The following is a 14,765-nucleotide window of genomic DNA, read 5'->3' as shown; positions in this document are numbered from 1 at the left end:
AGACTCCGGGGACAGCTGCACAGACTGCTTTCACTCGTGTTCTCACTCCACGGCCCGCTCCGCGGTTTGAATGTTGTTTTATGCAGGGAATGAACTCCTCCTCCAAGAGAAAAAAAAATAGAAAAAAAACCCAGAAACAGTAGAAAGACTCCAGGGACAGATGCACAGACTGTTTCCACTCGTGTCCTTACTCCGCGGTCCTATAGATGTTCACCTATTGTCATGGCTAGGGATACTTTGGTTGGCTAGATCCAGCCTAGATCCATTCATGCACCTGAAGGGCCTTATTCAACCATTTGAGGGGCACACCCCTTCTTGTCGTAGACCCAATGTAAGGAGACTGCAAAACAAAACATTATATTTGCTAACAAAGTGGAGCCAGCTGTGGAAAAAAATAGAATGCGGGAGTATTAAAGAGAACTGAGCGAACCATACAGGAAGCAACTCTATTCCTGTTCTGACTGGGGTCCCTTATTGCTACAATACAGGCATGAAGACTAGACCCTCCTCCAATGTCTGTGCTCTTCTGAGAATGATTCACGGTTAACCCACAAATGCACGGGTTGTATTTGTGATGGAATCAACCCTCCCCATTATGACTCCGACAATCGAAGTATAAAGGAATAAAGCAATTGCCCATTTCTATCTTTATTTTTTTTAAGCTTTCATTTTTAACAAACAAAAGTCTAGTTGAAGCACTAGGGCTATCATGGTCGACATGGGAGTAAGGCATGTACATCATTTCATGTCATCGTTCATTTCATCACAGGGACCATGTCAAAAAGCTTTCGTTGAGTATGTTCTGGCCTCCCCATCACAAGGACGTGATGGACAAATTAGGAAATTTAGGCCAACATGTCCAAAGCAGCTGGTGTATCTCTACCAACTGATCTTTGCTGATGACGATTGGATCTTTCAAACATTTTTTTAAAGGATCCCAAAGACGCATCACAGTTGTCAAGAATGGGATATACCACAGTTACAAGAGAAGATCCTCATTCCAAGCCATTACCGGTCATATGACTGATTAACTACCCCACCTAAGAGAGAGGCGTAATGAACAGGTGCAGCCGAAACATGAATTAAACCAAGCAGGTATCTCAGAACAACTTAGCCTTTCTTGTGTCCCAATCCAACTTTTGTCCATGCATTCCACAGAAAGGGGTTTCCAATCTTTTGCATCTCGAGGGGACTTTTCCTGAATTTAGGTCACATAATTAGCTTTAAAGACTGGACCATTTGGCGTGGGTCGTGGACATAGTACCCACTTCCGGATCTGTGAGCCCCAAGCCATAACCAACAAGGTGAGACGCCCCGGGCTGCCAGAGCTCCGGTGTGATACAAAACAGCAACCGACCACCGACACAAGTATACAGACCATGACCTGCAGTGGCGGGACGTTACAACTCCTGGCTCCAATGCCAACTCCTAGACAAGCTTAAATTGCACCTACACCTTGTTGGAGGTGACAGAGAACTAAATCCTCAAGAGATTCCAAGAAGCCAACGTGGATTTTGACTAACTGGAAAATCGTATTGCTAGATCACAGTGGGTACCATACCATGTACAGCCTACATCTAGCTAGTCACTGATTAGTGACAACCACCGTGGGGGACACTTCGTTTTGATGTGCATTCAAATTTTCTATTCACTAATTAGACTTCTGTATAGTTCTTTTTTTGTACTCTAAAAATAAAGACTGTAAACCACATTCCTGAGTCCAGTCATGTTGGCATGCCCTTTGTGATACTAACAACAAGACAAGGGATATTGCTCAGTGCAGTTGAATGGAAGGCAAGCATTGGTAAAGCCAAAGATGACGGCTCTAGGTCAGGTGTGAAAACATAATGTGGTGTATGTGCTTTTGCAAATAATATTCTAAGGTTGGTGATGTTTATGAGATCTGACTCAAATGTGGTTATTTTGCACAGGTTGAATATAAGATAAAAATAATGTCTCTAGATTTCTACAGGTGGATTATATTAATTTGAGTCACGTTACATTTTCTACCACAGCCCCCAACTATTGGGCTAGCAAAATTAACCAAAACAAAGGCTGAAGAAGAAATGAATATATGAAAATGGTTACTGGCACAGAGCAATAATTACATGGACAGATACAGTGTAAAACGGAAGACGACTTGGACGTAGAGTCAACAGCGGGAGTAGACAAGGAAAGGGGCTCCAAGCCTCGTTTTTCTGAGTGCAGGTACTCAAGTAAAGGAGACCTGCATACTTAAACATGTGGTAGCTAGATGTGGCAATTATTTTGTGCCTCACGCCCTGTGGCAACATTTTTTTAAGCATCTGAGCCGATGTATTTCCATCAATATTCGTCTTTTTGTGAGATTGCTTTATGTGTTTATTAGTTCTTTATTTCACAATAAATATGTACAATTTTAAATACGTGTCAAATGATTGCAGGTTTGCATCGCATCAGGATTGGTTCTAGCATACTGTGTAATTGGGTGCAATTTGTACTGTTAGATATACATCACTGTTTGGAACCAGGTGATCTTGCAAATAAATAACGAATCACTTGTTTGCTGTTTTTTGGAATAATCATTAAGAAAGTGCCAATCAACTCCATGATCAAATTAACCTAATGCATGAGTACCAATCTGAGTTCAGAACACAATGTAGCACTAAAACAGCCATCAGCCAGTTAATCGATGACACTCTTCAAATCATGCATAATGGCAACGCATGCCTCTAGGTCACCCATGACCTCCTTGGCACTCTCACCAGTTTACCCTGGAACAGAGTTGGCTTCTCAAGTACAGTTCTCAATTAGTTTGCATCTCACCCCCAGGCAGGCACCAAGCTATCCCAATGGAAATCTTCCTGTCAGACCACCACTGGGTGACCTGAAGACCCCTACAAGGCACAGTGCTCTGCCAGATGATCTTTAGTTTATACATGTCGCGGGAGGATAGCTCAGGGGCAACGTGCATGCCTTGGAAGCAAAACGATGCAGAGCAAGGTTTGATCCCCGGGTCCATGCTTAGAAACCTCTGGGTATTAAGTGTGTTATAAATAACCAATCATATCATGGAGCAGCTGGGATCAATTGTCGCAGTTAGGATAAACTGTCAATACACCAACATCTCACTCCACAAATACATAGAAGATACCCAATTATACTTAAGACTCAGTCATATACAGTTCATCTCACACCTCATGAATTGCCGGCAATCCATACAAGCCTAGATGACAAGCACATAGATAATGCTCAATTCCAGAAAGACGGAATTCATCTCACTCATTTGCCAATCTAAGCAGGATGACATTCAAAGGGGGGCTAAACAACATGCATTTTCACCTCTCCTGCCACGACTGACAATTCATGTGGGTTCACTAAATATAGCACTCTCTCCTACCAACAACATATCAACAAAAAGTCCCAATCCGCCTCCTACTAGCCTTCCCTTATCTGTAAAATGAAAACATCCCTTCCACTGAAGCAGTACTTTAAGTGGGCTGGGGCAAGCCGCGGCCAGGCCCCAGCAGTGTCCTAAAAATGGGGTTGAGCTGGTCCCACCACAACGTTGGTGGGGCGCATTATCCCACTGCAGCCACAACGGGAGATGCGCCTGCCACTAAGTCAGGCAAGCTGACAGAAGTGCCAGTGGGCCACAGTGGCGCTGCGACTGGCTGGAACTTCTGTCAGTCAACGTAACTTCCTCTGGTGACCCCTTGCGCGAGGGGTCACCAGAGGAAGTTACTGTCCCTTTGTTTCCCCTCCCCAGGTCACTGAGGGGTCTTTAACCCTCGGCGAACCTGGGCACTTCTTGACAAATTTCAAGGTTTATAAAAGATGGCTTGAAAAGTACACAATTGAAGACATCTTTTATAAAGCTTTGCTGACTGACAAAGACGCTGCTTTGTCCGTCAGCAAAGCTTTATAAAAGATGGCTTGAATTGTGTACTTTTCAAGCCATTTTTTATAAACATAGAAATGTTTTCAAAAGATGGCTTGAAAAGTACGCAAATCATAAGATTTGCACACAAATATATAAATGTTATATATTTGTGTGCCCACCTTACTATGGTTTGTGTACTTTTCAAGTCATCTTGAAGTACACAAACCATAGTAAGGCACGCTGACAAATATGCAAATGTAAACATTCATATAGTTATGTGCGTACCTTACTATGGTTTGTGTACTTTTAAAGCCATCTTTTATAAACATAGAAATATTTATATGTTAATAAACGATGGCTTGCATATTACACAACCCATAGTAAGGTACGCATACAAATATATAAATGGATGCTTACACGCATTTATATATTTGTTTGCATACCTTACTGTGGTTTATGTACTTGTTTAAGGCCACACCCATCCCACAAGACACATCACCAAATGAGGGACCCTCCTCGATTTCTTACCCCACTTAAAGCCCTGCACCTGAGAACTACAGAACCACAGTCCAGGCCCTCATATCCTCCTACATCGATTGATGAAATGCCCTCCTCAATGACTTCTTGGTGACACATATGGCCCAATTTAGGGCTTCCCAGCACAAGCCTCATTATGGGAAATAGGAAATGTGACCACATTTATCCAATTCTGGAGGGCTGCACTGGCCTCCCATTTCACCCACAATACACTTTAATGTTGCCTGTTTTACCTATAATGTAACCACTGCTTGCAAACCTGATGACCTAGCTGTAAATCATTGTAGCTCAGGAGGGTTGTGCTTATCGAGTAGCCAGACCATTCATAGGCTCGAGACAAAACTGGGGTGCAAGAAAATAATCAGGAAAGAGGCCTCTTGCTGCTCCCCTGTCTACTGAAACACCATGACAGTGGCCATCCAAATTGTGCCAATGCTCTTGCAGTTAAGGAAGGAGCTCCAGAGCTTACTCTTCAGTCAGCACCTAGGTGCCAACTATTCTCCTTGCATTCGGTGAGAAACCTGAAGGTGTCTCCCTAGCTAGTGGGATCTGTCATCTAGGTGGCCTGGACAGGGCCATCACTATTGGATCCAGTTCCTGGGGTGGACCAGTGAGGAAGGATCTCCTGGTTGGGGGGTCCTCGGGGAGTGGGACACCGATGGGTGAGATGCGGTATTCACCTTCTTTCAACAACTTTTCCCCATCCTACCATGTAGGACATTCAAAAAACACTCCCCCCCTTTTCTGATACAACACGAAAGAGAATGTACTATGACCAAAGCCGTTAACTTGACAAGTCCCAATACAATGATCAGGCAAAGAAGAGTAAGACTGTGGACATTAGCTATGACATTGTGTGTAGTGGCAGATGGCAGATGGCAACGGTACATGGAGCCTGCCTATGCAGATAAGCAGGACAGAGAAAGACACCTGCTACCGTGGTACTGTCCTTGACTCCGGATGCTAAATAAACCAAGCATTTCATCACAGTGGGCAGGCCTCAAGTCGAGGGTACACGCAGGGGGACGCAGTGCCCCCACTTTATTCAGTGGGTGGTCCAGTCCCCCCAAGCTATAGGAGAAACATTGGATGTCCTTGTTGAATTTATGAATTAAAGCCAAACCTCAGTCATCAGGTTTGTAGGCAAGATGCTTCACCCCTGCACTTTATAACCTGCTGAAAAATAATAAACAACTTAAGGTGAAACATCCCATTTTGGTACTGCAAGTTTCAGGGAAAACATTTGTATTGGTTCTTGGAGTTTAAAAAATGCACACCTGTTCAAGTTTTCAAAAACACTATTAGAAGAAAATATCCTGTCTTGGTTTTGTGTGTGTTGACTTTATCCATTCGTCCTATTCAATTTGGGTGATTATCCAAAGCCAATTTAATGAAATGTGCATGTTTCACCTTGATATTCTAATTTCCTGTGATGTCACATCCCATTGCATTTGTTCATGAGTCCCCCCACTTTTATGTTTAGGACTTGACCCCTGACAGTCTGTGAGTCGTGGGGAGAGCTGATAAGAAACCAAACTGTGATGAATGAAAGTTGCAAAGTGGCTAAAGAAAGGAAGCTCAAGGAACATTTTAATGTTAAGGGAAAACCAGCTGCTCACTCGAGAGACTCTGGTGAATCTCACACTTTTGGAACTATTGATACCAGAAAACCTTGGGGAGGCTGTAAAGGAAGTGCTAAGGTGGTCATACAGGGGTCTTGCAAAATCCTCTGTACTTTCGAAAGTCTTTGACAGACAAATGATTACGAAAGGCATGATTGATGAAGGTGGCAAGAGTGAACCCGGTAGAGGGATGCTGACAAAAAGGGGTGCAGCCTGAAGTCCCTGAGAACAGTGTGTTGACAGAAGTAAACCTGATTGACGGAGGTCCACAGTAACCTGTTTAACAAACGTGGAAAGGGTGAACCCGAAGGATGGATGCCGATGAAGAGGGGCAAACTCTAAAGTCTCAAGAAACAGTGTGTTGACAAAGGTGAACCTGTGTTACTCACCACTCCATTGAGGTCAAGGAAGTAGATAGATGACCTTGGAGATGATGGGTGTGCAAGAATCGATATTCAGCCTTCATTCCAGCCCCCTGAGTACAAGACTCAGGCTTCCTCAAAGAGGGGCTCTTTTCTACAATGTACCTCTCTGCTGTTAGATTCGGACAGACAGAGGTGTCAATTAACTAAAACAGCGGGGAGAATACGCACCGCCAATACCAATGCTGTAAAGGAATACAAAAACTATTAGTTTTGAGATAACCCAATCCATCAAACAGCGGTATAAGACAATAAAATACCTAGGTAAGTATAGTTGTGGAGCTTCCCCGGAATTAATCTATGAAAATAAGGAACTGAGCTTAGTGAGTGGAACAGTGGAAGAGATACCCAAAAACAGTATGAACCAAGAACAACAGACCGGAGTAGTGGGTTTAACAGGATTGAAACAAGTCCCGATTTGGAGGCAACGGCAGGAAAAAATAACAAACAGGAAGATTAGTATAGGGAAGTAACCCGGGCGGCACGAGGGTCACACTAGAGTCGGGTTGGTGCAGTATCAGGAAAGCGTTCGGCTGCACTTTGATGGTATGTTCCCAAAGTCTAATAATCCAACAATGTCCCAGTATTAGTAAAAGGAAAAATAAATCCTCACCATACAGTAGCAAAGGAAGGAATTCAAAACAGAGAGGGTGTTGGCAAAGCTCACCCGAAATACCGCTACTGAATCCCCTGAGAATCCACACATTCAGGCGAGGAGCGGAGTAGCTGTGGTGCTTCGGGTGGGTGTTCATTGGCAGTCTGCAAAAGGCAGCTGAAGCAGGAAGAGTCCGTTCCGCGACTGCCAGCCGAAATGGTGCCACGAGAGGCTGTAGGAAGCATGGAGAACAATCCAGTAGCGTTCCGCATCAAGAACCAGGAGGGTACGACAGAGACCAGGGGAGCGAGAGAGCAGGTCAGGAGCAGTCCAGGTCAAAAGCCGCAACAATCGATAAACAGTACCAGAGAAGGAGAAAGAGTCTCAATCCAGAAGTCAGGCGAGGGTCGGAACCAGGTAAGTAGGATTAAAATCTCGGGAGGAGATTTCACGAAGGATAGGATGGAGGCAACCGCAGTAGCTAGTAACGCTGATTAGCAGCAACGAGCCCCCTTGAAAGACGGCGATTTAAAGCCGTATGGGGGCGTGTCTTGCCGTATGTCTTTCACGTACAAGCCATGTCAGCTGACACGGATTCCGCCGTTGTTTATGCAGGCGCCATGGCAACCTGTACCGGCTCCACAAAGGAGCATGCAAATGAGCCAGACGCTGCAAAGGACACTGCAAGGGATTACGAAGTGTAACAGCATTCTCCCCCAAAGACACCGGCAACCCCCGGGCAGAATGAAATTCTCTCAAGAGTTGTGGGCATGCAGGTTAGCTAAAGGTTCCCAAGTACGGTCCTCAGGTCCATAACCCTTCCAATCTACAAGGTAAAAAAACCACACCCGTAGACGTCCTGCAGTCCAGAATGCACGAAACCTCGTACTTCTATTCACCATCCACCATGATTGGCGAAGGACGCACAGGCAGGCGAGTACCCTGGAGGAAAGGTTTGATCAGGGAGACATGCAAAACTGGGTGAATGCACCACGAACGTGGCAGTGACAACCTGACCGCCACAGGGTTGATAACCTCAGCAATGGCATAGGGGCCCACATATTTAGGCAGAAGAGAACATTTGCCCGCAATCCGTAAGTTACAGGACGACAACCATACCTTCATACCACTTCGATAACAAGGTGCCGGGGAGTGATGCATATTCGCATATTTTTTGGCACGGTCTTGAGCTCGGAACAAATGACACCGTACGTCTCGATGTATCTTGTCCAGATCTCTAATGCAGTCACTTGCAGCCGTATTAATAGCCGGAAATACGGGATCATGTGGGAGAGCCCTAGGGTGACCACCGTAGAGAGCAAAGAAGGGAGAAACCCTCGTAGACGTATGCATGGAATTATTGTACGCCAACTCAGAGTAGGGCAGAGAAGTGAACCAGGACTGTTGAAATTGGAGACATAAACATCGCAGGAACTGCCCGATGGTAGCGTTGGTCCTTTTGGTCTGACCATCCATCCACTGCGTTCACTGTCTCCGGTACGGCCTTGCGAATCAGTGGGATTCTAGACTTGGAGGCAAACCATTGGTCAACATAATTGCCCGTCGCTCCTGAGTCAATCACTGCCATTGCCTGGAACGAATCACCATGACTCAAGGAAAACGTAACAGAGATGCGACTAGTTGTACCGAGTTTTGTACTGGGCAGTCCATGAGTGGCCTTCCCGATGTAGGGACTCCGTCTACTGTCGGGGTTTGGCATTTCCCGCCTTTCTTTTGGGTTTCTTGGGACACTCAGGCAGTAAATGATCAGAAGCCCCACAATACATGCAGAGATTGTGCGATCTACGGTATTCCCGTTGAGCAGGGGTAAGCGGACCCCTAACCACACCAATCTGCATAGGTTCTGACGCAGAAAGTGCCGGGGCTGATGTGTCCGCAGGAGGCGAGGTAAACAAAGGTGTTTTCTTCTCTCCCCGTCTTTCAGCCTTACGGGCATCAATCTGAAGGACTAAGTCAAGCAGTTCCCCAAAGGCTGTGGGGACCACCGGAACAGTGGAGAGGATGTCTTTTAGCTCAGCCGAGAGGCCTTGATAGAAGACTGCAGTCTTCTTTTCTTCGGGCCATCTGTTTCCGCTACCAGCTGATTGAGCGGGCCAAATAAACCAAGAGGGTGTTGTTCCCTTGCCGATGGTTTAAGAGTTCCAAATCAGTGGCTTGAGTAGTGTAACGTGTGTCAAACACTTTACTCATCATAGCCAGAAGGGCATCACAATTGTAGAGAGCATGATGTTGGATTCTAACAAAGGATTAGCCCAGGCAGCCGCAGTGCCTCCCAAATGGGACAAAACAAAAGCTGCCTTAGTCGTGGAAGTAGGGAACGCGGCGGGATGGCACAAAAAATGCAGTTTGCATTGGTTAATGAAGGTTCTGTATTGTTTGGGATCACCCAGGAATCTTTCTGGAGGAGCCAGAGGGAACTGGGCTGTCAGCATAATAGGGTTTGATTCCTGCTGGGGAGGTGGAAACCCAGATCCCGAAGCCGTAGCACTGGCACCTGCCATCTGTGAGGCTGGAGTTGTAAGCAAGCCCTGAATGGCTTCCATACATTGGCGCAAAGCCTCTTGTGCATTGGTCAAATCGGTTCGTAGATGCGTGAACATTTGCACGATTTGATTCAAAGCATCGCTGGCCTCCGTGGACATTATATAGGCTGCTAAATCTGTTACTCACCACTCCGTTGAGGTCAAGGAAGTAGATAGATGTCCTTGGAGTTGATGGGTGTGCAGGAATCGATATTCAGCCTTCACTTCCAGCCCCCTGAGTACAAGACTCAGGCTTCCTCAAAGAGGGGCTCTTTTCTACAATGTACCTCTCTGCTGTTTAGATTGGGACGGACAGAGGTGTCAATTAAATAAAACAGCGGGGAGAACACGCACCGCCAATACCAATGATGTAAAGGAATACAAAAACTATTATTTTTGAGATAACCCGATCAATCAAACAGCGGTATACGACAATAAAATACCTAGGTAAGTATAGGAGTGGAGCTTCCCCGGAATGGATCTATGAAAATAAGGAACTAAGCTTAGTGAGTGGAACAGTGGAAGAGATACCCAAAAACAGTATGAACCAAGAACAACAGACCGGAGTAGTGGGTTTAACAGGATTGAAACAAATCCCGATTTGGAGGCAACGGCAGGAAAAAATAACAAACAGGAAGATTAGTATAGGGAAGTAACCCAGGCGGCACGAGGGTCGCACTAGAGTCAGTTTGGTGCAGTATCAGGAAAGCATTTGGCTGCACTTTGATGGTATGTTCCCAAAGTCTAATAATCCAACAATGTCCCAGTATCATTAAAAGGAAAAATCAATTCCCACCATACAGTAGCGAAGGAAGGAATTCAAAACAGAGAGAACGTTGGCAAAGCTCACCCGAAATACCGCTAGTGAATCCCCTGAGAATCCACACGTTAAGGCGAGGAGCGGAGTAGCTGTGGTGCTTTTGCTGGATGTTCGTCGGCAGTCTGCGAAAGGCAGTTGAAACAGGAAGAGTCCGTTCCGTGACTGCCAGCCGAAATGGTGCCACGAGAGGCTGTAGGAAGCAGGGAGAACAATCCAGTAGCATTCCGCGTCAAAAACCAGGAGGGTACGACAGAGACCAGGGGAGCGAGAGAGCAGGTCAGGAGCAGTCCGGGTCAAAAGCCGTAACAATTGATAAACAGTACCAGAGAAGGTGAAAGAGTCTCAATCCAGAAGTCAGGCGAGGGTCGGAACCAGGAAAGCAGGATTAAAATCTCGGGATGAGATTTCATGAAGGATAGGACAGACGTAACCGCAGTAGCTAGTAACGCTAATTAGCAGCAACGATCCCCCTTGAAAGACTGCGATTTAAAGCTGTATGGGGGTGTGTCTTGCCGTACGTCTTTCACGTACAAGCGGTGTCAGCTGACACGGATTCCACCGCTGTTTATGCATGCGCCATGGTTATCTGTACCGGCTCCACAAAGGAGCATGCAAATGAGCTGGACGCTGCAAGGGACGCTGCAAGGGATTCCGAATGTGTAACAACCTGGCAGTGGAATGTCCACGAGAAGCGTTTAAAAAGACATTAAGATTCATGAAGAAGACGAAAGCCATAGTGAATCAGGTGGAGGGGGGATGAGATTTGAGAGGGGTCTGTGCCTGGAAGAGGGGACCCAATGGTGAGAAATCAACACCTTAAATACAAAAAGTAACCAAACTTTGTTTTTGTTATTTGCTGAGACATCAGGCCCTCAAAGGCAAGAGACTTCTGAAAGTAACGAGACTTGGCCCTTGAAAAACCTGATAGTTGAAACGTAACTGTCGACTCGTGCTGGTAAGGCTCGAGTGTCTGCTGCGCTCCAGAGACCCACCTTATCTCGTGCTCAAAACATAGGGAAGGGAGACTCATGGCCATCACATCCTGACATATTATTTGTGAACACTTCTTTCTTTTGAAAATCCTATTCCACACTCTTTCTATATTTAGTTTTAAGGATTTGGCAAAAGTTTTTTTTTTTTAGTATAGGCAATTTTTTTTCTTCCAAGGACTGCCTTATTTATTTTCATTTGATGGTCGAAGCTTGCTCCCATCTTAGATTTAGGTTTAGATTAGGTGTTTTTCCATCATGCATACAGTTTAATAATCACCTTCGAACTGTAATCACTTGTGTTTGTCTTTACTGGAGTTCCTTACAATTCCCACATTAGATCCCACCCTATGGCCGGAACATCCCATGACACCTATTGTAACCACCCCTTAACTCATATTGTACCCTTAACAACTTGCACCATTGCTTTCTTGCTAATGTTGAGCTGTATAAATCCTAATTATAAACATACATATACATATATGCTAATTGCATGTAAAAATCAATAATGTGGTTTATAAAGCTAAAGAATTAGCTTTTTCCACAATAATTCAGATGACAAGACATTGTAGATTAGCACTACTGTGTCCGCTAGGGTGTAACCAAAGACAATCAGAAAAAAACCTGTCTGGCACTTGTGTCTTAACCAGCTCTAACCTAATGTGAACCCCCATTAGTGCCTGCAGTCAATTTTGTCAGCACATATTCAACAGCTATTTCTAATACCTTTCTTTTGACCTATTCCAATTTCTGATATTATCAACCTTTTATTTTCTGCTGTCCTGTCTCATTTGAGGGTTTATTTTATTTGTATATGTCTTAACAAAAAACTTCCATAAAGGACATCTCATCACAACATTGTACAAAAGAAGACTATAATTGTAAAGGCATTACATCTGACAATGTCCAAAAGAGTGTGCCAGTTTTACATACGTATTCATGAAGATCTCCTATTCCTGAATAAAGATTTCTTTTCAAATCACATTTTCCAATGAAAATACAATTTTTGGGGGTACCATATCACTTATATGAAGGGAAGGGCTCCCAGGTCCAACCTTCTCGTTTAAAAAAAAATACTATTAATTAGTGAAAAGGTAATTCAAATCTTTTCACAACACCTTTCATATGCACGCTCTTTTAAATATCACATTATCTGCATAAATAGAATAAAATAGAGAATTCAAATATGTGGAACAATATCGAAACAACATTTTGCAGCGTTTAAAGCCTCTCTCTTGGCTATGAGCTTAACCGTCCACATTCACAAAAACAAGTGCATGTGAAAAAAAAAATGTATTTGCACTTTCTTGAGAAATGCGCAGGTCACTTTATTCTCAGTGATGACCTGTGCTTGTCTGTGGGGCTGCACCGGCCATGGCTAAACTGCAAGACCAGTGGCCCATGAACACTGACAATGAGGGTATGGCCGGAACTAGTGGCTACTTCATTAGCTCATTAGGGTTTGGGCACGGCTAAAAGCCACGCCCCAATCACACGGCCTACTGATCATTGCCACCTGCTATGGTCAGCACCCCACAGAGCCATTATGGTGTAAAGAGGCCAATGGGCCCTGCAGACGTCCGTGCCTAGTGGCTAATTAGAGTGCCTTGATGCTGTCTGGCATGGAAGAAGGCCAGCTCGCAGGCAAAGCGTTCAGTCACCCATGGCCACTGTCCCATGAACTGGAAAAGGCAAGGCCCGCCAGCAACGTAGGGCAGCTCGGTGGGGCTATGGGCGTGGCCAAAAACAATGACGAGGGCAAAGTGCCCAACCAACATGGCTGCTGTGCAAGGAATCAAAACACAATAAATGCGTTAGTGATGGTTCCTAAGTCACCATAATGGCACCACTGTGATTGTAATCCTACCATAACCCAGCCACCACCATGCACTTCTCAAACGTGGTTTTGAGGTTTCATGTTGTTCAAGGAGTAAGTTCGTGCATGGCACAATCAATGTTTTTAGAGACTTGACACACACGTGGTGGGGCGTAGCTTGGGTGAAAAGGCTCAATGCAACGGTGGAGTGAAGTGGAAGCACTGGGAATTCTCTTCAAGTGCAAATGTGCAACGTTAAGCATTGGCACACCATTAGGTCTGTCTTTGCACACGTAAATGACACGCGTTGTTTAGCACATGTGGCGGTGCCTTCCTGAAAAATCACACCTTCTAAGTTGAGAAAAAGCCTAAGCTATTGGCTTGTTCAATGCTTGACAGATACTATCAGGACCCTCTGGCGTGAAGGTTGTATTCTTATGTTATTGTTCCTGTGTGCATGAAAGCTGGGTAGTGGGCTATGCAGTAGCTATGCCTGCATGTCCATTTAGAAATGGAAAACTTCTTTATCAATAGTTTGCAATAAAGGAATTGTAAAGTCTCTTTATAATGAGCAAGAGCCAGGCAGCAGGACAGAACTAACATTAGCACCTTGGGTGGGGAAGCCAGCCAATCAGGAAGCTCGGAACGTGGTCTCTATTCTGGCTGGGTCGGCCCGCCAGCTGGGGTCATATCGTGACAGTATAATAGCCTTTCTGTTGCGAAGAATGGATTCCTTATTTTTGTCATTAAAAGAGCAGAACGCGCCATGCCAATGAAGGGGCTATTTGTAAACAGTGTTGCTTCTCTGGGGCTCATTTTGATCGTGCTTAAATGATAACATAATCAATTGCTTTTTGAGTCAAATGAATTCTGCAGCTATGTTCTCAACTGATTTTCATCTAACATCCAATGAGTGGTGCAAAACCATGCAACCGATGGATGATGCAATGTTGTTTTCTGTAGCGTAAAGAAATAACCCTCAAATGTTGCAAATGCTTAGCAACATTCCCCTTGCGTCCCACTGGGTGACACTAGCAGCTCTCAGAGGCTTCCACGTTCTGGAAGCCAGCAGGGGACCACGAGCCGGCAGTCCCACGAGTGCTTATTCTAAGAACACATTCTCCAGGCAACAATTTTTGCAATGCAAATTTAATTATGGAGCATACCAAAAACACATTCCTTAACCTATAAACACATTCAGCATTACCAAATGCACTGCTGGTGGTGCCCTGCCAAGTCGTTTGGCAGAAACAATGCCCAACGAAACGGAGGAAAAAAAGTCCCTTTTAGTGCTTTTGTTGAAATAAAACATATGCATATTTAAAAAAAATATTTATCCTTAGGTAAAGAGCATAGACCACACGTTAAAAACCGGGGACTTATTTCAGAGAATTTAAAAATGTGTGAGTCAGTGTTGAAATAATATAGTGGAGTACATTTGGAAGTCATTACAAAACATATATGTATACATTCCCAATGAAAGCTGTTACCAGCAGAGGGCACTTATCAGCTGCTCAACCCTTTGAAAGAGTAAATAATCATATCCTATTCTTAAAAAT

The sequence above is a fragment of the Ambystoma mexicanum genome, chromosome 10 (genome assembly GCF_040938575.1).
Source record: "Ambystoma mexicanum isolate Mex_15411 chromosome 10, UKY_AmexF1_1, whole genome shotgun sequence".
NCBI lineage: Eukaryota > Metazoa > Chordata > Amphibia > Caudata > Ambystomatidae > Ambystoma > Ambystoma mexicanum.
This window is presented reverse-complemented; position numbering follows the sequence as displayed.